The sequence below is a fragment of the Antechinus flavipes genome, chromosome 1 (assembly GCF_016432865.1).
Source record: "Antechinus flavipes isolate AdamAnt ecotype Samford, QLD, Australia chromosome 1, AdamAnt_v2, whole genome shotgun sequence".
In the NCBI taxonomy this organism is placed as follows: Eukaryota; Metazoa; Chordata; class Mammalia; order Dasyuromorphia; family Dasyuridae; genus Antechinus; species Antechinus flavipes.
In genome coordinates this window covers 705,973,151-705,998,268 of record NC_067398.1, presented here as the reverse complement: position 1 = coordinate 705,998,268, position 25,118 = coordinate 705,973,151, and the positions used below count along the sequence as shown (strand labels likewise).

Genomic DNA, 25,118 nt, shown 5'->3' with positions numbered 1-25,118 from the left:
GTGAACAATAATTTATCCTGCAGATAGCTTGATTTGTGAATATGTTTGCTTGCATGTAACCCTGTGTGTCTCGGTTTCTTTATAAAATGATCTGGAAAAGGAAATGGCAAACCACTCTAGAATCTCTGCTAAGAAACCCCCAATGGGCTCATGTAGAGTCAGACATGATGGAACAAGTGAACAACCATTTATCTTGCATATAGCTTGCTTTGTATATGTTTGCTTGCATGTAACCCTGTTTGTCTCAGTTTCTTTATAAAATGAACTAGAAAAGGAAATGGCAAACCACTCTAGAATCTCTGCTAAGAAACCCCCAATGGGCTCATGTAGAGTCAGACATGATGGAACAAATGAACAACAATTTATCCTGCATATAGCTTGCTTTGTATATGTTTGCTTGCATGTAACTCTGTGTGTTTCAGTTTCTTTATTTATAAAATAAGCTGGAAAAGGAAATGGCAAACTATTCTAGAATCTCTGCTAAGAAACCCCAAATGGGATCATGTAGAGTCAGACATGATGGAACAAGTGAACAACAATTTATCCTGCATATAGCTTGCTTTGTATATATTTGTTTGCATGTGACCCCATTTGTCTCAGTTTCTTTATAAAATAAGCTGGAAAAGGAAATGGGAAAGCACTCTAGAATCTCTGCTAAGAAACCCCCAATGGGCTCATGTAGAGTCAGACATGATAGAACAAGTGAACAACAATTTATACTGCATATAGCTTGCTTTGTATATATTTGCTTGCATGTAACCCTGTGTGTTTCAGTTTCTTTATCTATAAAAAAAAGCTGGAAAAGGAAATGGCAAACCATTCTAGAATCTCTGCTAAGAAACCCCAAATGGGATCATGTAGAGTCAGACATGACTGGAACAAGTGAGCAATAATTTATCTTGTATCTAGTTTGCTTTCTTTATGTTTGTTTGCATGTTGTCTCCACCATGAGATTGTAAAATCCTTGCTTCACTTTTTTGCATTTGGTGCTTAGCAGAGTTCTCAGCACATTGTGGGTGCTTGATAAATGTTGATTGAGATAAGTATTCAAAGAATCATGTAAAACTGAATCAAGGCAGTGCCCAGTTTCCTAAGAACATGCCCTCTTAGAAATGTTCAAGGACATTCTCCTTCCCCCACCCAAAGATTTGGAACTCTCACCTGAATTCTCCTCTTCCTAGAATTCCAAATATTGTTGTTTCCAAAGCCAGACAGCACCAAGGTTACTGGAAAACTACTTTGAGCTGATTTTCCTCCCATGAGAGAAAGTATGAGGACAGGTGGGAATTGGGGATGTTCTCCTGAACTAGTTTAAATTTAGGGCAGAGAGAGAAATGATGAGAATAACCTCTAAGTCTCCTCCTCCCCTATCAGAATACAGACTGCTTCCACTAAAATCAGGATACCAGAGAAAATGATTTCCATATTAAACTCCAAGAAGTAGAGGAGAATGAACTTAGCTCTTGTCTCGTCAGCTGGCTCTAGTCAAAAATTAGTGTGATGCAGTAGATAGGGAACTGGATGTTGAAGAAGGAAAACATGGGTTCAAATCCTGCCTTGGAACCCTTTGCTTCCTTTATGTTTCAGTTTTCTCATCTGTAAAATGGGGTGATAATAACATCTCCTTCCCAGGGCTATTTTGAGGACTCACAAGCTTTTAAGGGCTATTGTTATGGTTCATCCTTAGGTTTTAAAGGACCAATGGCATCATAGGTGACGTTTTGACTTTCAAGTGAATTGGATTAAGGTAGAGTTGTACAAAGTTGTTAGTTTTACTCATCAAAGTTAAATGGCGAGACAAAAGTCAAGACTTTTGGCCTAGGATGATCTATCTTTGAAGTCTGATCACGCTCTAAAGATTCCATGGTACCCGCTTCAGCCACCTTCATGCCTGTTGGAACAATTGTTCTCATCTACCCATTCCACGGGCCGGGGGCGGGGGGGACCTTCACATGCTTGGAGTAGCACCTCTTTAGCACACCGACAGATTTGAGACCCAATGGTTACCTTCAATCTGCTTTAGCCCCTCCACAGAGAGGATTTTATTGGGGTCCATGCTACAGTTTCTTGGAGCTATAGGTAAGAGTTAGATGGCAGAAGGACACCAAAGATGGAAAGCAACCTTGAAAAGGACAAGAAAATGAAACACTATATAATAAGGTTGTGAATGTTCTAATTCTAAAACCTGCCCTTTTTATCCAAATTGATAAGTCAGAACTTCTTAAATAAAGACTATAAGATAGTCAAGATATGTTCCTAGAGGATAGAACTGGAATTAAGAGCTAAATGCTTGACCTGAACTTTTATCAAAGCTTCTCCTGTCTCAGGAGGATTAACAAGTTAATTTCCTTTCTTTAAAGCATCGTCCCACAGGAGAAGAAGGTAGTCTAGCCATCAATGCTGCCTAATGTGATCGAGGAAGACTTTTATGTAAATTGTTCGTGACAGACCAACCTCTTGGGTGCTCCTCTCAGCATCCCGACCTTACTTGCTTAGGAGGGCAAGGGTACAATCTTTAAACACTCAAAACGCAGAGATTCTTTCATTGTACTTGCTGTAACCATGCCATTTGAGGCCTTTTAAAAATGCAATCATAATATTTGACCGGTCAGATTGATGGATACAGCTTAATAGGCTTCTTTCTTGCTTTGAATCTATAGAGGGCATTTGCCAGCCTTCAATTCAATTACTTTAAACATTTATCGGGCACTTATTATGTGGCAGGCCCCCAGGCTAGACATTGGGCAATCAAAGACAAGAATATAACCGATCTAAGAGAAAGTACTAACAACTGGGATGGGGGGGGGGTAGAGATAGAGGTAAGAAAACTCTTGTGTAGATAGAGAGGACTGGAACTGTGCTTTGCTTTTTTTTTTTTTTAATAACTTTTTATCGACAGAACTCATGCCAGGGTAATTTTTTACAGCATTATCCCTTGCACTCACTTCTGTTCCGATTTTTCCCCTCCCTCCCTCCCTCTACCCTCTCCCCCAGATGGCAAGCATCCTTTACATGTTAAATAGGTTACAGTATATCCTAGATACAATATATGTGTGCAGAACCGAACAGTTCTCTTGTTGCACAAGGGGAATTGGATTCAGAAGGTAGAAATAACCCAGGAAGAAAAACAAAAATGCAAACAGTTTACATTCATTTCCCAGTGTTCTTTCTTTGGGTGTAGCTTCTAGAACTGTGCTTTGAAGGAAGCAAGAGATTCGAGGAGACAGAAGTGAGGATGGAAAGAATTCCAGACCCAGGAGACGGCCTGCATACAGAGAGACAGGACAAATGTCATGTGTTGGGAACATCTAATGGGTGGGGCAGTTCAGCTGCAATGGAGAGAATGCATAAAAGAAAATACTTAAAATGTCCCTTGTGATTTTATCTGGACCTTTCACTAATCAATGAAGAAAGGTTGAATTTAGGCTTGCTTTTCGCGTAGGAGAGAGAAGAATCAAAGAATCTGGAAATGGAATGGATCATATAGATGAGAGGTATCCAATTCATTTCCCCCGTGTAGCCCAAGCCAGAGAAAACAATAACTGAAAAATGATGAACAAAATTACTATAAATACAGAACAATATAATTTATATCACTCTGTGGTTTTCTAAATTTATATGTAGCCTACAAGAATTAATTTCTACCTTTTTTTTGAGTTTGACAACATTGATATAGATGAATAGATGACCGTCCTTACATGTACTGTCTATATTTTATAACTATATTATTTTATAATTTTTATTTTTATATTATTTTTGTTTATATTATTTTATAACTAATTCTAACTCTTTACACAGGGGTAACTAGGTAGTGCAGTGGCTAGAGCATCTGGCATCTATTCATTCAGCAGGTGGTATGTCTAGTTGGCATTAGGTCAGAGCTAGTCCCTGGGAACAGACTGCAGATAATAGATGAGGTAACTGAGAATCAGAGAAGCTTCGGTCTCTGAAGAATTGAGGCAAGAAAACGTAACCATGCTAGTACATTTATCATTTTTCTTGAAGAAAATGATCAGAAAAGATGTGTGTTCTTTCTTCCCTACAGAAATAGCCTATATAAAAATTATATCAAAACATAATTCAGACCTTTCTATAAATTAATCAATAAGCATATATTAAATGTATCCACAGTTGTGCTAGATGAACCCCTGGGATACAAAGACAGAAATGAAACAGTTTTTTTTCTTCAAAGAGTTTACACTATAATGCAGGAGATACACACACACACACACACACACACACACACACACACGTATGTGTACAAAATATACCCAGAGCATTTGTTTTAGATCAGACCAGTGAGTTCACTGAATTAGGAAACTCCCAGCTGAGCAAACATCCACCAATGCAGATCCATGCCCCACTTTATAACCTATGATCTTGGAGAACTGCCCAAGGCACTTTGGGATTAAGTGATTTGTCTAAGGTCACACAGCCAGTATGTGTTGAACCTGCAACAATAAGATTATACAACAATCAGTTCTGATGTAGGTGACTCTATCTAACAAAGAGATGATTGAGGCCATTTCCTGTGATCTTGTGATAAAGAGAGTCATGTCACCCGGAGAGAGGACTGTGAGAACTGAATGTGGATCACAATATAACACTCTTACTCCTTTTGTTGTTTGTTTGCATTTTGTTTTCTTACTCATTTTCTTTCCTTTTTGATCTGATTTTTCTTGTGCAGCAAAATAATTGTATGAATATGTTTACATATATTGGATTTAACATATATTTAACATGTTTAACATAGAGTGGATTGTTTGCCATCTAAGGGAGGAGAAGAGGGGGAAAAGGAGAAAATTTGGAACACAAGGCTATGCAAGGGTCAATGTTGAAAAATTATCCATGCATATGTTCTGAAAATAAAAAGCTTAAAAAAAAATTGTGTTGAACCCAGACAACCCCTTGTTATCCACTCTGCCACATTTCTCACAAAATAAATACGAGGTAATTCCTCCTCACCCACCCAGAAAGGCACATTTTTTTTCCTTCAGTAGTATTTCATTTTTCTAATTACATGTAAAAATAATTTTCAACATTCTTTTTTTTTTTTTTTTTTTTTGGCTGAGACAATTGGGATTAAGTGACTGCCCAGGGTCACACAGCTAGGAAGTGTTAAGTGTCTGAGGCCAAATTTGAACTCAGGTGCTCCTGATTTCAGGGCTGGTGCTCTATCTACTGTATCATCTAGCTGCCCCTCAACATTCATTTTTGTCAAATTTTGTGTTCTAAATTTTTCTCCCTCCCTTAATTCTGTCCTCCCTCACCAAGAAAGCATCTGATCTGATGTAGATTACATATGTGCAGTCCTTCCAAACATATTTCCAAATTTGTCATGTTGTAAAAGAAAAATCTGACCAAAAGAGGGTAAAAACCACAAGAAAGGAAAAAAAAAAGAACAAAAAAGGTGAAAGCGCTAAGCTTCAAATCACACTCAGTATCCACAGGTCTCTCTCTGAATGCAGATGGCATTTTCCATTCCAAGTCTATTGGAATTGTCTTGGATCCCCAAATTGCTGAGAACTAAATCTATCATAGTTGATTATCATATAGTCTTCTTCTTGCCGTGTACAGTATTCTCCTGGTTCTGCTCACTTCCCTTAGCATCAGTTCATGTAAGTCTCCCCGGGCATCTCTGAAATCATCCTACAGATCATTTCTTATAGAACAATGACAACCCATAACATTCATATACCATAATTTATTCAGCCATTTCTCAATTGATGAGCATCCATTCAGTTTCCACTTCCTTCCCCCCACAAAAAAGGCTGCTACAGTTTTTGCACATTTGGGTCCTTTTCTCTCTTTCATGACTACTTTGGGATATAGATCCTGCCTGATCAAAGAGTATACAGAGTTTTATAGCCCTTTGGGCATAGGGGAAGGCACTTCTTGAGAGTCTGCTTTTATTCTTGTTTTGGATCTCTGGGGTTTAGCATCATGGTGCCTGGATTATATCAGCTGCTTTAAAAGTGCTTTTTGAAATTGATGGCATGTTGAAATTCAACTCTGTAAAACTGGAATTTCCATTAAACCTGGATTATCCAGGAGCTTGGCCCTGGGGCACACCGGATTAGTGATTTAGAGCTGAGAAAGAATTTCGAGGTGCTTTGGTTCAACCATCTCATTTTACAGGAGAGAAAGCTGGAGTCTGGAAAGGCCGAGTTGTCCAAGGATGTAGAAGGATTAAGTGGGAGAGCCTGATTTTGAATCCAGCTCCAATTTAGCTGTCTTTGCCCTGTACCACTTCATGACAGGGGGGGAAAGGATTCCTCTCCCTCTTGACTTCCCTTGGCTGAAGTAAGTCAGAGGAATCCAATATGGAAAAGGAGAGCTTAGTTTACTGAGAAAGCCGCTCAGTAGCCGGTAATCCCCTTGTGCTTCAATCTACCAGTAATATCAGGCAATTGTACATAAATACGCTTCTCACATTTTGCTTCCCTCAGATTAGGTATCAGCTGATGGTTGTCATGGAGATGGAAGCAATACTAACAAAGCTTAACCCCCAAGGGCTTTACAGCGGGGAGCCTGGTTCTGGTGTATTGAACTCGCTGGGGAAGCAACATGGCTTGTGGGCGGGAATGAACATGGAGAGCAAAGGGATGCTGGGAGGAAATTTCCCATCAACAAAGGGGCAGAGAGGACTCAAGCTTTCAGGGGTCTATTCCTTGTCTTTGGTATCTCTTAGCTGCCAATCCAGGTCACAGGAGGATCAGAGATCTCATCGATAAATCAATCAATAAACATTTACTAAGCACCTACTATGTGCCAAGCACTGGAAACAAGGTCTCAGAGATGTAATGTGACCTGTTTAATGATAAAGCTAAAGTTCTAAGGTTTTTTTTTTTTTTTTTTTTGTGGGTGCTAATGGGAGGGATAGAAAGTGCTGGATTTGGAGGTAGAAAACATGAAGTCAAATTCTGCCCTGATCATTTACCCCCAATGACCTTGGAAAAATCAACTTCACTTTTCTTTTCTTTTCCTGAGGCAACTGGGGTTAAATAACTTGCCCAGGGTCATACAGCTAGAAAATGTTAAGTGTCTGAGACCAGATTTGAACTCAGTTCCTCCTGAATTCAGGGTTGGTGCTCTATCCACTGCACCACCTAGCTGTCCCTCAACTTCACTTTTCTAAGCCATAATTTCTTCATTTGTAAAATAAGGAGGTTGGATCAGATGGTGTCTGATGACTCTCAGTCCTAATTCTATTATCCTGGGATTCTTTGAGTTGGATTTCACTGGGTTTAATTCTATTGAATCATTTCTGATAACTCTAATTCTTTGACTTGAGTTTAATTCTGCTCTCCGGAAATTCTTTAATTTTTCATCCCCCTCCCAACCCCCCAAACCAATAACACACACCTTGGAAGAAGACAATGTGTTACAATGGGAAAAGCTTCTGGTCAGAAGGGTTGGAGATCTGGCTTTTGTACTTATTACCAATGTAACCTTGGCTTGAGCACCTGACTTCTCTGGGTCTCAGTTTCCTCTTCTATAAAAAGAGCTTGGAATAAATGGCTTCTGAGGTCCCTTGAAGTAACTATCCTACATAGACAGATGAAAGGATTCTCAATCTAGTTCAATCCCTTCACTTTTCAGAGAAGACAATAGATTTAAAGAGGATTCAAACAATTTACCTAGGATCACAAAAGCATGGTAGAGATCCCTTGGGTCCAGATACAGCAGCCTTTCCATTTATTAACTGTGCTCTTAGGCAAGTGACATCACTTCTTCAGGACTCAGCTTCCTCCCCACATGTTCAAAAATATTTGTAGCATCTCTTTTTTGTGGTGGCAAAGAATTGAAAATTGAGGAGATGCCCATCAATTGAGGAATGGCTGAACAAGTTGTATATGAATATAACAGAATATTATTGTTCTATAAGAAATGAGTAGATGGACTTCAGAAAAACCTGGAAAGATTTGTATGAACTGATACTAAGTAGAGTGATCAGAACCAGGAGAATTACACATAGTAACAACAAGATTGGGTGATGATCAATGATGATGGACTTATCTCTCTTTAGCAATACAATGATCCAAGACAATTTCAAAAGACTCATGATGGAAAATGTTATTCATATCCAGAGAAGAATTGATGGAGTCTGAATGCAGATCGAAGCATACTCCTTTCGTTTTTGTTTTTTTCTTATTTTTCCTTTTGTTCTGATTCTTTCCTTCCTTCCTTCCTTTTTCTTTCTTATTTGACTAATGTGGAAATATGTTTAACATGATTTGACATATATAACCTATATTAAATTGCTTGCCATCTTGGAGAGGGGAGAGGAATTGAAGAGAGGAAAAAAATGGTAACTCAAAATCTTATAAAAATAAATGTTGAATGGTGATGGACTTGGCTCTTTTCAACAATGAGGTGATTCAGACCATTTCCAATAGACTTGTGATAGAGAGAGCCATCTGCATCCAGAGAGAGGACTATGGGGGCTGAATATGGATTATAACATAGTATTTTTACTTTTTTGTTGTTGTTTGCTTGCTTGTTTTCTTCTCATTCCCATCCACCCCTTTGATCTGATTTTTCTTATGCAGCATGATAAAAGTGGAAATGTTTAGAAGAATTGTACAATGTTTAATCTATATTGGATTACTTGCCATCTAGGGGAGGGGAAAAGTGGGGAGGGAGAAAAACTTGGAACACAAGATTTTGCAGCTGTGAATGTTGAAAACTCTCTTTGCATGTTTTTGGAAAAAATAAAAAAGCTATAATTGCAAAAAAAAAAAAAGAATGTTGAAAACTATTTTTACATGTAATTGGACAAATAAAATACTATCAAGTATGGTGGTGGTGGTGGGGAAGGACTTGTTTCCTTATCCAGAAAACAAAATCCCTTGTCAACCTGGGAAGTCTATGATCCAAAGTGCCAGCTGTCCCAGGAAGCCTTCCTTTACGCTCCCCCCAACTCCAAATTCCGACAGTAGCACACGGTCATTAGTTCCCAATTTAGAACCTCATCACACACTGTCTGGTTATTGTTCTCCAGGTATTTCATCTATGCAGCCCTTATCTCAGCAGCTTTTCGCTAAGCTCCTAATCTCTTCGAGAGAGATTTGCATTTTCTCCCAGTTCCTAGGACAGGAGCTGGCAGAGCACAGTTACTAAATAAATATTTGTTTGAACAGGAAATCTTCAGTTTAGAGTCAGATCTATATTTCAATTCCTAAAGTATTCATTAAGTATCTACTATGCTAGACACAGAGGACTCATAAAGGGAAAAAAACCCAAGCAGCCAAGGAGCCCATTGGATTTGGGGGGAGACAATAGGACGAGTGAGTGGAGACAATGAGGACGAATAAGTAGATCCAAAGTAACTTTAAGAGGGAAAGATACAAGATGTACACAAGTTGGTAACCACAGAGGGTATACAAAGTATTATCAAGTCATTTCAAAAGAGAAAAAAGTAACAGCCAGGAGGGAGGGAGGGAGAGGGGAGTCTTGTGTAGGAAGTGAAATCTGAGTTTTTCTTTGAAGGAAGCTCAGGGTTTTGTGAGGTGGAGGCAAGGAGGAGGGCGTTCCAGGCTGGGGGGCCTGCCTATACAAAAGCATGGAGGGCAGGAGCTGGAGGGGTATGTAGGGGGAACAGAAAAACCTTTATTTTAAAACCAACTCTATTAAGTTAGAATGTCAGATCATGATATATTTATCTCCTTAGTCATGATCTTAAGTTAACTGGGGGGCTGAGGAAAATGTCAGCTCTTTCTTACAAGGGACTGACAACCTTCTTCTTCCCCTTTTTTTCTATTAGCTCAACAATTCAAAGGTTCATAGACTTGGAGCCCAAAGGTCATCTAGCTGAACTGAAGAACTGAGCCAATGACTCCCCTAAAATCACACAGGCGGGAAGAAGCAGAACCTTGTCATCATGTTGCAAATTCCAGAGTTCAAATCCGGCCTCAGACACTAACTGTGTGACCCTGGGCAAGTCACATCATCCTGTTTGCCTCAGTTTCCTCATCTGGAAAATGAGAGAAGGAAATGGTGAACCACTCCAAGATCTTTGCCAAGAAAACTCCAAGTGGGGTCAGATTATTATTATGTAAAGCATTTTCTACACACTATCTAAATTCTAGGTATCATTATTATTACTTAGTAAATAATACTCTACATGTATGTGTTTTTATGGGTACACATATGCACATGTATATGTTTGCACACAGAACTTTTAGTCTTAGAGAGTGGCCTGGAACACAACAGGTTAAAGGAGCAACCCACTATATGTGTTACAATCAGGATTTGAACCCATGACCTGTCCTTTATGGGAGAGTCCATGCTGCCTCCTATGTCCCAAAGTAGGAATTTTTAAACGCTTCATGATTGATTGACCAGCTCTCCCTTTTTTCCCTGCAGAAGGCATCTTATCCCCTCTGTGCAAGCACATCTCTGTTGTTTATTTCCTTCTGGCAGACTGGATTCAGGGCAAAACTGCGGGAGAGACATTTACACTCACTCTGGTGCTCGCACATGTAGCCCACTGGGTGTTGCTCTAGCGTGTGTGATGAAGAGCAAGCAGAGAAGAGCAGGATGGGAACAGCCGTAACATTCTATGATGAGCAATGCCTTGAAGTGTGCCATTGAATGCATACAGGGATGGGGCAGGTGGGCTTATAAAGCGAGAACAGCCTGGACTGGAGGAGAGAGCATGATGCTGAGGATCAGGAGCCCTGGTTTCTATATCCGGAATTTTTGCTGGCTTTCAGGATGCATTTGTTGGATATGGATATTGTCTACTGTGCCAACTTCCTTCTCCAGTTCATTTTACAGATGGGGAAACTGAGGCAATCAGATTAAGTGACTTGCCCAGGGTCACAAGGTTACTGTCTGAGACTGAATTTGAACTCAGGAAAGTAAGTCTTCCTGACTTCAGTGCTTAATGAATTGGATTGTGGCAGCTTGGAGAACTGACTAGGAGTCAAAGGACCCTTACTTGCAGTGTGATGTTCTTCCTTCCTTCCTTTCCTTCCTTCCTTCCCTTTCTTCCTTCCTTCCTTCCTTCCTTCCTTCCTTTCCTTCCTTCCTTCCTTCCTTCCTTCCTTCCTTCCTTTCTTCCTTCCTTTTCTTCCTTCCTTCCTTCCTTCCTTTCTTCCTTCCTTCCTTCCTTCCTTCCTTCCTTCCTTCCTTCCTTCCTTCCTCCTTCCTTCCTTCCTTCCTTCCTTCCTTCCTTCCTTCCTTCCTTCCTTCCTTCCTTCCTTCCTTCCTTCCTTCTCTTCCTTTCCTTCCTTCCTTCCTTTTCTTCCTTCCTTCCTTCCTTCCTTCCTTCCTTCCTTCCTTCCTTCCTTCCTTCCTTCCTTCCTTCCTTCCTTTTCTTCCTTTTTACTGAGGCAATTGGAGTTAAGTGACTCACTGAGGGTCACACAGCCAGGAAGTGTTAAGTGATTGAGGCCAGATTTGAATTCAGGTCCTCCTGATTTCAGCGCTAGTGCTCTATCCACTATGCCCCCTTGCAAATCACTGAATCTCTGAAACTCAACTCCTTCTCAGTAAAATGAGAAAGATGAGCCAGAAGGCTTTGAAGGTCCCATCCAGCTCTTAAGGTCTCTTTCAAACTCTGCAATTTATTGCCCATATCAGTTTCAGAGATTCACTTCACTTCTATGGGCCTCAGTTTTCCCATCTGTAAAATGAGAGGTCTTTTAGCTCTATGTCTGTGATCCTGTAAATGAGAAGTTTACATCAATCATCTGGACTTCTATTTCTTCTGAGCTTAAAAAAAGGTAACAAACCAGCTATGTTCTAGGTGGGTAGGGTAACTAGGGTAACTGCCCCCTCAGGGGGCCAGGGAGGCACCTCCTGGCCCCTGCTCTCAACGTCTCATTTCCCCGAGGTGGGAAGGCAACAGCTGAGCCCGGGGGCCTCTGGCAGGCCTGCCTCCTGGCCTGAGATCAAGGGAACCTGCCCAGCTGGAGCTGACTTTGGAGCTGACTTTGAAGCCCGACCTGCCCATAAACATGCAAATTGCAGGGAGGAATCTGTCAGGGCCTCGGACCTGTTTGGGGAGAAGGACTAGTTAAGCTGAGGGCACGTCCCTGTCATTTGCTGGGAGGAGGGGGAGGGATTAGACAAATACATTCAGGATAAGCCTGTCCCCTCTTCAGAACTTCCAAAATGGAAAATCCCTGCCATCTCTCAGCCAGAGTTAAGAGATTTCATTTTCTCAGCAATTAAATGCAAAAAACTGTCCATCAACTTCTCTCTTGGAGCGCTTGGCTAATGTCTGTGCTGGGTCCAAGTCCTATAATCTTTAACCCAGGGTTTCTCCTTCTCCTGAAATGGCTTCCGACCCACACTGGGCTAGCCCGGTTAATGAGGACGCCACGAGGCAGGGCTTTGCAGCCACTGTAAGCTCACAGCCTGAGAATCCCTGAATGAGAGAAGGCGAGGGCAAGAAAAAGGAAGATTCCTAGCGCTTCTGCCCAAGGCCCCAGGAAATGCCAGAGGAACCATGCCAGGCAGTGAGAAAGCCAGGCTGGGATGCCCAGCCACAGCCACCGAAAGAAAGGCCTCCGGGGAAGCAATCCAAATGATTATTTGTGAATAAGCTACAGAGCAGCAATTGGTATTGGAAATTGTCTGGACCTCCTGCCTTTAATGTTCTCTGGTTTCCATTAAGCGTTTAACTTGTCTCTTTTTTCTGGATAGATTTTAGAGGCAGTTAAGTTCTGGAAGTGAAATAAAACCATAAGTGGGTGACCCTGAGCAAGTCACTTCACCCGGATACCTCCATTTCCTCATCTGTAAAATGGGAATAAAAATAATCACCTTTATGTCATGGAGTTATTGTAATGATGAAGTTAGAAAATAGAATAAACTCTTTTACAAACCTAAAGTTATATAAATATTAGTTATTATTTTGAGCTACCAAAGAGAGAATTTGCTTCTTAGTTGTATCAAGAAATGAAATGTCCAGAAGAGGGAGTGTCTCTTCTGTCTCCTGTTCTGCTCAGCCTGTATCAAGAATACTGGGTTCAGTTCTGGGAATGATATTTTAGGAAAGTCACTGATAAACCAGCAGAACAACCAAGTAGAGCAATTGAGCTGGTAAATGACTTTAAATCCACACCACAGATGAAACTGAGATGTTTAGCAAGAGATGACTCTGATGGGTATGAGAATTATCTTCAAATATTCTTAGACTGTCAGGTAGGAAAGGGTTTCAAATTATTTTGCTCAGATCAGAAGGGAAGAACTAAATTCTTGGAGTGTAGAGACCATTTCATTCTTATTCTCTTATATCTCTGGTTTCTTAGTATAGTACTTGGCATGCTCCTGGTGCTTAATAAATACTTGCTGAATGAATGAATAAGTTAGGAGTACTGGATGGAAGTTTCAGAAAGGGAGAATTAGGTCTGATGCAAAAAATATATTTTTTTAAGTTTTCCTTATAATTGTTGTTGAATCATGTTTGATTCTTTGTGACCCTATTTGGGGATCTTTGCCAACTTGGCAAAGATATCAAACTCGTTTGTTATTTTCTTTTCCAGCTCATTTCACAGTTGAAGAAACAAAAGAGACTTTAGAGATCATTTGGCGTAACCCTCACAATTTTTGTGAGTGACATTTTAAAACAAATTAGATAGCGCTTAAAACAAGTTATTGTGTATAACTAGGGACAATGTACACTGACTTTAGATCCTGTTAAAATGAAAAAATGGCTATCTCAGCCCTCTTGTTTAACAGATGAAAAAGCAGAGACCAAGGGAGATTAAACAATTTCATAACAGTCATGAATTTGAAAAATCCATCACACTGAAGCTTCTCTGAATCATTCTGAATTTAGCTAGGCCCATAAGTAGAATTTAGAGTTCTGGATTTCAGGATTGGAAGACTAGGTTTGAAATGCTGCCTGTTATGAACTACCTGTGGAACCTTGGGCCTGTCACCTCCTCCCTGGGCCTCTATTTCTTCATCTTTGAAATGGGATGGGGGTGGTGGTAGGGAATGGATTAACTAGCTTCCAACTCTAGAACTTAGAAGATTGACAAAGCTCTTTAATGGGAACCATGATAACTATAATAAAGGAGATGCCAGCATTATTAGTTCCATGTTGTAGAGAAGGAGACTGAGGTTTAAGAGAGATGAAATAACTAGACCAAATCATGGCGTCAGACTCAAAAAATGAGGTTCTTTGCCTCCAAATCTTGGACCTGCTGTTATGATCTCCCAGAGAGCCTGACATCTCTCTGCCTGTATCCATCTGTGGCAAGATTCACCTGCTTTTGCTTGTGATTAACAACTGTGGGCCCAGGGCTGTTCACACTCCACATAGTATAAGATTGGGTAGCACATAAACAGTGTCTTCCCTGAAATCAATGCTCCTATTTGCTGGGGCTTCCTTTTTGATTTCTTAGACTCTGGACCTTATAGTTCTCAACACAGAGTATCTGTCCTTTCTTTTCTATCTCAATTAACTTTCCTGGACCCAGTTTCTCACCTGCCAACCTCGGTCGCTGGCTTGCTAGCTAGCCCCATCCACTTGCTACCATTACCACTCTTTGTATTTAGGTTTCAGCATAAAACTTGGCTGAGTGCTCTTCCCGGGTGCTTGCCAGAAATCGGGTCTTCACAAAGCTTTTCAGTGTGGCAAGAGAGGAAGATTCAATTTCTCCCCTTAAAAATTTTGTTAACTTCTTCATTAAAACAATTGATTATGTATTGGAGGTGACCCTCCTAATATGGCTTCTGCGAAGAACTATTTTTTCCATAGTATTGATGAAATTGATCTAAAGTTCAATGTGTTGAGGCAATGGATAGAGCCTCAGTCCTGGAGTCAGGAGGATCTGAGTTCGAATGTGACCACAGATACTTTCTAACTGGGTGACCCCAGGCCAAGTCACTTTACCTTGTTTGTCTCAGTTTTCTCATTTGTAAAATGAGCTTGAAAAGGAAATGGAAAACTACTTCAGTATCTTTGCCAAGAAACTACTTCAGTATCTTTCCACTTATCAACATTTTCTCCCTCATTTGGTCATTATTTGGGTCCCAATTGACTCAGACTGCATGTAAATAACAGTCATTTCTGCCTTGGCCAACAACTCTGAGGGCCTTCCCCTCCCAGATTCATTCATTCATTCATTTAGGTTTTCTTGGACTAGGTAAAAGAGGAGATATTTTGCCCCATTTGCTACTTAGCCTTGAATACTGAATGGGTATTGCCTCAGTCAAACTAAAACCTGTTGAAGGCCTTAGTTTAAAAGGGCCAAGGTCTCCCATTGCATCCAGGACCATCTCCAGTTGTCCTGCTCTATATCTGGCCACTGGACCCAGATGGCTCTGGAGGGTAAAGTGAGGCAAGTGACCTTGCATAGCCCTCCCTCCCTTAAATCCAATTCACTTGCATGTCACCTCCCAGATGTCAAAAAATTAGAGAATAAAGGAGAAACAACAATGGATTTGAAATTTACTTAAGTACATGTTGTCTTCCTTAGTAGAAAGTAACATCTTGAGAGCAGGGACTATCCCATTTTGTCTCTCTGTCTCCCACTGGTACACAGTGGGATATAATAATTGCTTGGTGGACTGAATTTAACCGAACTAAAATCCAAATATCACTTAATCAAAACTGTTTTAAGAGACCTGTTAATTGGAGAATACTGCCATCAGTATGTGAAGGCCTCAGAGTTGGACTCTCCTGGCTACCTCAACCATCAACTGTACATTAAAGGTAAATAGATCCATTAATTAGAAATAATGTCATCTTGTATCTGGAATTAAAATAGTTAAGACCATCTCCTTATGGGTCCTCTGCAGCCAGAAGATATTTCACAAGTTACTAGATTATATTCTAGGGAAAATGTTGGAGAAATCAATTGTTTTATGAGAAAAGACATACTTTTATAATAGGAGCATAAGGTATAAACTTGGAAAAACACAGAGGAAGCTAGTAGTTATATTTTTCAGGGCAGAGAAGGCCCTTCCTTGGACCAGGACGATGGCCAATGTCTTATCGGTGGGACTGGAAACCAAACCAACTGCTCTATCTGCCTTTTGTTTTGAATACGGAATTTCCCAGGTCAGACCCTTTAGGGCAAATCTCGAGGGGCACTGTGGGACAATTTGGGAAAACGTCGATTAAAAAGATGCTGCTTCTGATTCAAAATCCCACATCTTGGAGGTGTCAGAGCATCATAAGGGACATCTCAATCCAACAAATTTATTAAATACCTACTCCATGCTGGGAGACAAAGGTGAAAACAGGTTCTGTTTTCAAGAAACTTATACTCTAATAGAAGACATGACATCCTATGAGATAATCAATCAACCAACCAATCAATCAAAAAGCATTTAGTACATACTTCTAATATGCCAGGTCCTGTGCTAAGTTTAGCTAAGGGTGCAAATGGAACTGTTCCAGCCCTCAAGACTCTTACATTTTATTAGGAAAGACAACATTACTATTTAAGTATAAATAAATACTATATAATTTGATGAGGGAGAGGACACTCGTCCTCTGGAAAGGCTTCTAATGTAGTCTAATTTAATGCAAAGGCAAGACAAGGCAATCCAATAAGTGATTATTAAGCCCCTACTATGTACTATAGTACCTACTAAGGTACTATACTAAGCGCAAAGAACAAAATATAAATGATCCTGGTCTACACCAAGGTGTCAAGTGGTTAAATGAGATGGAGGCACTCCTTGTAAACATATAAGTTAAAATAGAATAATGGAGGAGGGAAAGAGCAATGACAATGAGAGGTTTGCCTTGGGATAAAAGGAAATAAACATTTATTAAGTGCCTACTGTATTACATGCCAGGCACTATACTAAGTACTTTACAGATATTATTTCATTTAATTCTTCCAATAGCCTTATCAGATTACTACTATTATTACCCCCCATTTTATAGATGTAGAAACTGAGGCAGACAGAAATAACTTACCTAGAATCATATGAGTAATAAGGCCCTAAGGCTGATTTTCAACTCAGGTCTTTCTCTCTCCAGGTCTAGTGCTCTATCCACTGAGCCACACAGCTGTCTCTAGGCATTAGAAGTAGTCCATGAGCTGATAATGGACTGTGATTGCCTATTTTAGGAGGACTAGCCCAGGTAAGGTGGGAAATGCTCCTTGCTACATCAGCCTCAGGGAAATTCATTTTTCAGCACAGCAGTTCTCAGAGACGATCTGCTGGAGATCTAAAGCCTGTCTTGGTGTGACATGGCATAACAGAACCTTAGGGGGCAAAGAATGAGTTTTGGATACAGATGTTGTAATTTTAGGATAGCTTAGAAATGGATACTAGAAGCCTGTATCTTTAAGGAAGAAAAGGTTGGGTCATAGTATTGTAGATTTAAGGTGATAAAATATTAATAATAGCTAATATTTACATTGTATTTTAGGTCCATCATCTCATTACAATCCTCTGAGATAGGTGCTGTAATTATCCTATTTTACAGATGGAAAAAATGAGGCGTCAGGATTAGTCACAGTGTCAGAAAATGGACTCCAAGTCTAATAATCATCATTTCATTTAGGAACCTTAGAGATTGTCTTGTCCAACCCCTTAATTTTACAGAAGAGGAAACTGAGTCCCCACGTGGTTTGCTCAAGGATATGCAGGTAACCTAGGGAGGCACTATCTCCCCACTGTATCACCCAACAAGAATGACTATAAACCATCAAGGATGTTCCTACATGTCCCCATGATGTATCCCATCAAGGATTACCCATAACCCATCAAAGATGTCCCCATTTCGATGCTTTTCATAATAACGAAGCCTTGTAATTTCTAAGGACCTCTGTCATCATAACTGCATCTTGCCTACACTCCGAGCCTGACCAGAACGGTATCATGAGTGGAGGGAAAGCAACCTGTTTCCATAGCAACATCACCAGACTGGGACAATGTAATAAGCTGTAGCTTAGCAACCTCTTATGAGGATTCTGGGCTGCTTCATCAATGACAAATGGGCAGCCCGGGAGGAGATGAGTTGTATGCGGGTGATGTCGGAAGGGAGGTGAGAAATTGGGCTCGTTTGCAGAGACTTGGGGAATAATATTGACCGTGTGAAACCTTGCCGCATTCGTGCCTAAATCCTAATGGGGAAAGCACGTTACTCTGCTTCCCCCCCCCCCCCCAATGTGGTTCCTGAACCCATCAGTCGTGCGCAGAGGAGGAATCCTGCGTGGGGGAACAGAAAAATGAATTTTACTCATGGGGCACCGATTGACTCAATCTTTCTCTGCAGTAAGCTATTCAGAGGGAGGAGAAGGATATGAGGGGAAGACTCTCCAAGCTCCAGGGTAGGAAATAAATATTGATCATAGAGGCAAACACTTTAAGGCTTCCAGTGTCCTCAAAGCAACTCACGCCAGGAGAATTTTTCCTTTGAAAAACTCCTATTCCTCCCAAGACAGATCGCATTTAGCTCTGGAAAGGTCTCTTTCCCACGTCCATGTCAATTGTACAGATGATCCCTCATGTCTCGAATGTTTCCCCTTTTCATCAGTTCACTTTTCAACTTCTTCCGCAGACGGTTCTTGATTCATTTGTCAGAATCACACAGAATTACAGTTTGGATATGTCAATCAATCAACAGAAAGAAAAATGAGAGTTTCACCATCAAGGATCTTGCTTATTTACCTGTTGAAAGGATACACTGCCAGCAGAAGGGAAACTCCTTGAGGGCAGGAACGGTCTCATTTTTTGTGTTTGTGGAAATGTCTGTGGATTGATTGATCTTGAGTCAACTCTTGTCTCTTAACCACCATTTTGGTGACGTCACAAGCAGCTGGTGTGGAAACAAGAAGTTTTGAGACCTTCTGGGTAAGTTGGTAGGGCATCAATAAAAAGGCGATTGTGATGTTGGTTGTTCACTCACTCACTTCTTTGTGACTCCACGTGGGGTTTCCTTGGCAAACACATTAGAGTGGTTTGCCATGTCCTTCTCCAGTTCATTTTACAGATGAGGAAACTGAGGGAAACAGGGCAAAGCGACTTGTCCAAAATCACACAGCTGGTATCTGAGGCTGCATTTGAACTTGGGTCTTCCTAACTTCAAACCGAATATTCTATCCATTGTGCCATCCAGCTGCCCGAACATGACCGTAGGTGATATAGAGACCTAGAATCCAGGACCAGAGGTGGGGATGGAGGGATGGATCCACTTTTTTCCCTGCTCTGATCATATATGGATCATCCTGTTCACTTCCAGGGACTCCATTTTAAAAAGGACACTGAAAAGCTCTCGAGAGGTGAGAAGGGAGTGATCAGATAAAGGGCCTTGAGTCCATGACATATAAGAGTCAATTGTAGAAACCAGGAGTGTTTAGCCTTCCAGAGGATGAAACCAGAAGCTTGGGTAGAATTTATAAAGAGGCAGGTGTAGGTGTGAAGTCAGGAAATGATTCCTAATCAGTAGCTCTAATCAGTAGAGCTGTCCAACAGTGGACTGGAGCCATGGAACATTTGCCCTCACCAGAGATCCCCAAGCACTGGGTGGATGATCAGTCTTGTTGGGCTGCTCTAGAGGAAATATTTTTTGGGGAGATTAGATGATTTCTCTGAAACTATACTCTTCATTTAGTCACTGGGGTTCCCTTCAGATGCTTGGTTTCTGGCTTTGACCCATCCAAAAAAGATCCCTTTCTTCCTGCTCTGTTTCTTGAATATCTAGATTTCCCAGAAGCCTGATCATAGATTCTATATCCATCATGAAGATTAGTAATGTTGCCTTGGAACAAAAAGGGCCCAAGAACTTCTCTGTGTTTAAGCTAAGAAGGAAAGCATGGACCCCCTTCCTCTGCAATAGCAATGATGGCACCATGATTGGTTACGCCACATGTAGGATGATCACTGGAGAGAGCATTGTGAGGAAAATCTGGATGCATTTATTAGGTGTGTGAGCCTGGTCAAGTCACTTAACCTCTGTCTACCTCAGTTTCTTCATCTGTAAATGGGGCTAATCACAGCACCTACTGCACAGGAGCATTGTGGGGATAAAGGGAGATTTTTGTAAAGCCTTAAGGAGTTCCATGAATCCTAGCTACTCTAAGTTGTAGAGAAGATACTCTCTTCTCTCCAGGTGAAGTTTCCTCACCTGGGAGTTTTCTATACTAGTGAAATCACAGGTGGAGATTCACTATGATAATGGACACAAACAAGAGAAAGGTGGAGCTGCTAGGTGACACAATGGATAGAGCACCAGCCCTAGTCAGGAGGACTTGAATTCAAATTTAACCTCAGCTACATGACCTTAGGTAGGTCACTTCACCCCGATTTCACACACACACACACACACACACACACACACACACACACACACACACACAATGGCCAACTCCCAAATTCCTGTGGGTATTTTTCTACTGAGAAGTTTGAGTGAAAAGTTTCCTTAAGTAATAATATTTAGAGATTCAAATTAGAATCAAGTTTGTGTTGTCACAAAAGCAAAAACAAACACCTCAGGAGTCAACGATTCTTCTGGTTTGGCGGCTTTCGGAAACCAATAAACACTCTCCCCACCAGTTGTAGTAGGGCTCCCTCTCTTCAGCTCCTCTGCCCCCTTTCACTTTTCTCCATCGACAAGGCCATCTTCCTCCCTCTTCCACTACTTGGCCTCCCTGCCTCCAGTTTCTTCTCCTCACACAGCCGATGGGACGGCATCCCTAAAAGCCAGGTTTGACCTTGTCGTTCCCTATTCAGACATACTCAGCACTTTCCCATTGCTTCCTAAATCCATGACAAACTCCCCAGTCCTCCCCAGTCTGGCTCCCACCTCTGTTTTCAGGTTTACGTCCGATCACTTCCCTTCACATCCTGTCTGTTTCACTCAGATGCACCTGCTTTCCAAATTGTTCTCTGGACCGGACTTTCCAGCTCCCACTTCTTGCCTTTGCAGAGGCTGCCTCCCACACCCGGTACACACTCCCTCCTCATTGTTGTTCATTTGTTTTCAGTCATATCCTACTTTCCATGACCCCATTTAGGGTTTATTTGGCAAAGATACTGGAGAGGTTTGCCATTTCCTTCTCCAGCTCATTTGACAGATAAGGAAGCTTAGACAAACAGCTTAAGTGACTTGCCCACGGTCACTAAGCTACTAGGTAGTTGAGAGCAGATTTGAACTTGGGAAGTTAGGACTGACCATGTCATTCTTTCCTCAAATGTATTCAATGATTTTCTATTTTTTTGGATAAATTACAAATTCTTCAGCCTGACATTCAAAGCTCTCCACAATCTGGTCCCCCAACTCTCGTTCCAAATTGATTTCCTATTGTTTTTCCTGACTTGAGACCCAGCACTATCCATTGCACCATCTAGCTGCCTTCTTCAAGGACATATAATAATATTCCCAATCTTTTTCGAAGCACCAGCACAAGCTCTTGCATAATCTCCCCTATCTGAATCCTCCTCCCCTCATTAGAACTCTCCCTTCCAATTTCAGTTCATCTTTTTGATACAAAAAAGATCTATTGAGCAATTATTGTATACCAGGAATTATGTTAGACAACTGGAGACACAAAAGTCAAGACAAATCAATCCCTGTCCTTAAGAATCTTATAGTTTATCGCCGAAGACAACATGGGCATGTAAAAGTATATATATATATAAATATGTATATATTTGCATATATATACTGTATGTGTTTGTGTATGTATATCTATTATATATACTACATTATATATATATATATAATATACACTATATCTTATACACATCTAATATATACAATATAATTTGAGCGAGGTGGCACTAGTAGCATGGAGAATTGGGAAAGGCAGAAGAAACTCTTGAAGGAAAATAAGGAAGTCAGAGTTAGGGGTGAGGAGATGTCCCAGACATGAGGGGCAGCCAGCATAAATGTTTAGAGGTAGGAACAGAGAGCAGCAAGAAAACCAATAGCAGCAAGAAGTCTGGCTGGGCTGTTGAGCGAGTGAATGGGAATATAGGTTGGGGATAAGTTGTCAAGGGCCTTCAATAGCCAACAAAGATTTTATTTGCTCCTGGTGGGAATAGGGAACCATCTTAGTTTGTTGAGTAGTTAGATCTATACTTTGGAAACATCACTCTCCTGTAGGAAGAATGGAAAGGAATAGGAAGAGACAAGAGGCAAGGAGGCAAGTGCTATCAATGAGGTGAGAGGTGTTGAGAGTCAAAACCAAGATGGTGGCCACATGAAGGGAGGGACTGAGATAGGGGGGAATCATGGCCTTCTCAGACTTACAAGATGGAGGGTGGTTGTGACCCAAAGAATCCTCCATCACACACCCAAACTCGTGGTGAGCCTCTTTGACCTTGGCTTGCTGGGGAGGCAAGGGAGAACAGTCCCCATGGCAACAGAGAGAGGTCAGAGCTCAGCTGCTTAATGAGGTGTTGGATATTTTTCATTCAATCCACACATTTTTCAGAATGCCTATTTTAAGTGTGAGGTGAGCATTTCTACTCAGCAGGTCAAAAGCCTGTCCTTGGGCTGGAACCACTGAATGAAACTCGTCCTTTCTCTCTGCTAATTAGCTCCAATTTGTCCTGTAGATACAGCTATTTGCATGTAGTCTCCCACTTTAAACCGTAGCTCCTTGAGAGCTGGGTCCATTTTTTACCTCTCTTTGGCTCCCTAGCACTTAGCACAATGCCTGGCACATAGTAGGTCAATGTTACTGACTCTTAAGGAAGGCTTCTTCCTCTCCTTTCTATACTACACTTTTCTCAGTTTTCTCTGACTGTTCATGGAATGCTTCTGTGATCTTAGCCAAGTCCTTTCTCTTCTAGCTAAGATCCTAGTTCTCCTAGGTCAAATAAAGAAGTTGAATCAGACCATAGGCTTGTAACTGAGAGATAGTGAACTTTATTTGTTTTGTTTTGTTTAAGTTGTTTTCATTGTGTGATGATAAAACTATGAGTGACTAAGCTCTTCTAGGCAATACAATGATCCAAGACAATTCCAAAAGACATATGATGGAAAATGCCATCTACATCCAGAGAAAGAACTATGGAGTCTGAATGCAGAGCAAAGCATGTTATTTTATTTTATTTTCCATGAAACACACACACACACACACACACACACACACACACACACACACACACATAATTGCTTACCATTTTAGGAAGAAGGTAGGGGAAGAAGGGAGAACATTTTGGACCTAAAAATCCTGTAAAAATTGAATGTTAAGTTGTTTTCATCTATAATTGCAAGACATAAAGTGCTATTTAAATTAAAAAAAATTAATGTTAAAATTGTACTTACATGTAATTGGAGAAAATAAAATTCTATTTAAAAATTTAAGAATTTTTAAAAATGAGTTTAATAAATGAGTTATTAAAAAATAAGGGAAGGATTCTGGGAAGATTGTAGAGTAGATAGCTCTTCAGATTCCCCTCACAAATAGAACAAATTTACACCTTAGGGTGAACATAGACTGGTGAAAAATCAAGAAGACTTGGAGCAGAACAGGGGTCCTCCAGATATGATCTGAGATTTGAAGAAAGACCTGGGGCCAAGATTAATCCATGTGGAGTGCAAAAATCTCTGGGTCAGTTCCACAGAGGCACCAAGTGGGGACCCCTTGGGACTAGCAAGAACCCCAGAGATTTTCACCTCCTGGACAGTTTGTTGAGTTGGGATTTGAGTCTGGGAAGATGAAGTGAGTATCAGCTGATTAGGAATTCCAGGCACAGTTGTGCTGCTGAGACACAGCCAGAGGCAAGGGAGTGCAGAGGTGGTGGGATAGGGATGCTGGCTGGTGGCTTTGGGCACTTGCAGGAGGGTGGAGCTCTTGGTTTAGGGTTCCTGGTCAGAGAGGAGAGCCGAGATGAAGTCAGAGTCATCATCTCCCACCCCAGGATTAAAGATTCTTACCCTAATACTTCTTAATTAAAAAAAAAAAAACCAAGAGAAAGAACTCCACCATTGAAACATATTATGGGAACAAGGAAGACCAGGGTTCATCTTCAGAGGAGGATACTTTAGTTAAAAAAAGTTTCTACCCCAAAGAGTAACATGAAATAGCTCGCTGCCCAGAGAGAATTTGTAGAGAAACTCAAAAAAGAATTTAAAAATCAAATGAGAGACACTAAGGAAAAACTAAAAAATAAAAACCTTCCAAGAAAAACAAGATTATGAAAAAAAAAAAGCTAACCAAGTAGAAAAAGAGATACAGTCTCAAAGATGAAAATAATTCTTTTGGGTAAGGGGAAGCCAGTGAAACTATGAGAGACCAAGAAATAACAAAACAAACTATAAAGAATGAGAAAACAGAACAGAATGCGAAACTTCTTATAAGAAAAACAAGTTATGAAGAACATATCAAGAAGAGAAAAATCTAAGAATAATTGTACTACCAGAAAGTTGTGACCAAAAAGAGAACCTTAATACAACAATGCAGGAAATAACTCAAGAAAATTATCCTCAAGTGATAGAAATGAGGAAAAAATAGAAATAGAAAAAATCCACTGATCACCACCTCAAAGAGATCCTTTGTAGAAAACACACAGGAATATTATTGCCAAATTTTGAAACCCCCACCTCCAAGAGAAAATTTTGCAAGAAACAAGAAAAAAACAATTCAAATAAGCTGGAGCTACAATTTTTTAGAATTGTACAAGACTTATCAGCAGCCGCGATCCTAGCAGCCAGCAGTCCTAGACTCATGTCTACTGATGATAAAAGAATTAGGTTTGTGGTCAAAAATATCATATCAAGCAAAATTATAATTTTGAATGAGAAAAAATGGACATTCAACAAACTTGCTGATTTTTAGGACTTACCATCAACCAAACCTGAACTTAACAAAAAATGTAACGTATAAAAGCCAATAGTAAAAATCAATTTTAAGGAAGTCAATATGGACAAACTCTTTAAACATGGACACATTATTTATGTTTTTTTAACATGGGAAATTTATTTACTATATGTTTAAGATTCACATCAATAATAGGGTAGCTCAAAAGAAAGATTGGCATATTTAAAGTAAAATAGTAATTATGTTATACAAATGAAGTACAAAGGAAGAATAGAGACAGAGGCATTAGAGGGGGAAGACTCATATTTCTGAAAAATCTGCTCACATTGGGAATGGGTTCAATAGGCAACCTTACATATATACTATGACGGGTATAGCATCCTCCAAAATCTATAAAGTAATAAGGGCGTTGGGATG

General features: G+C 40.4%; 1 protein-coding gene across 4 annotated transcripts in view; it reads right to left on the bottom strand.

Moving 5' to 3' along the window:
• The window catches only part of BICDL1 (BICD family like cargo adaptor 1), a 148,718-nt gene that overhangs the window by 81,349 nt on the left and 42,251 nt on the right, over nt 1-25,118 (bottom strand). The window lies entirely within an intron of this gene.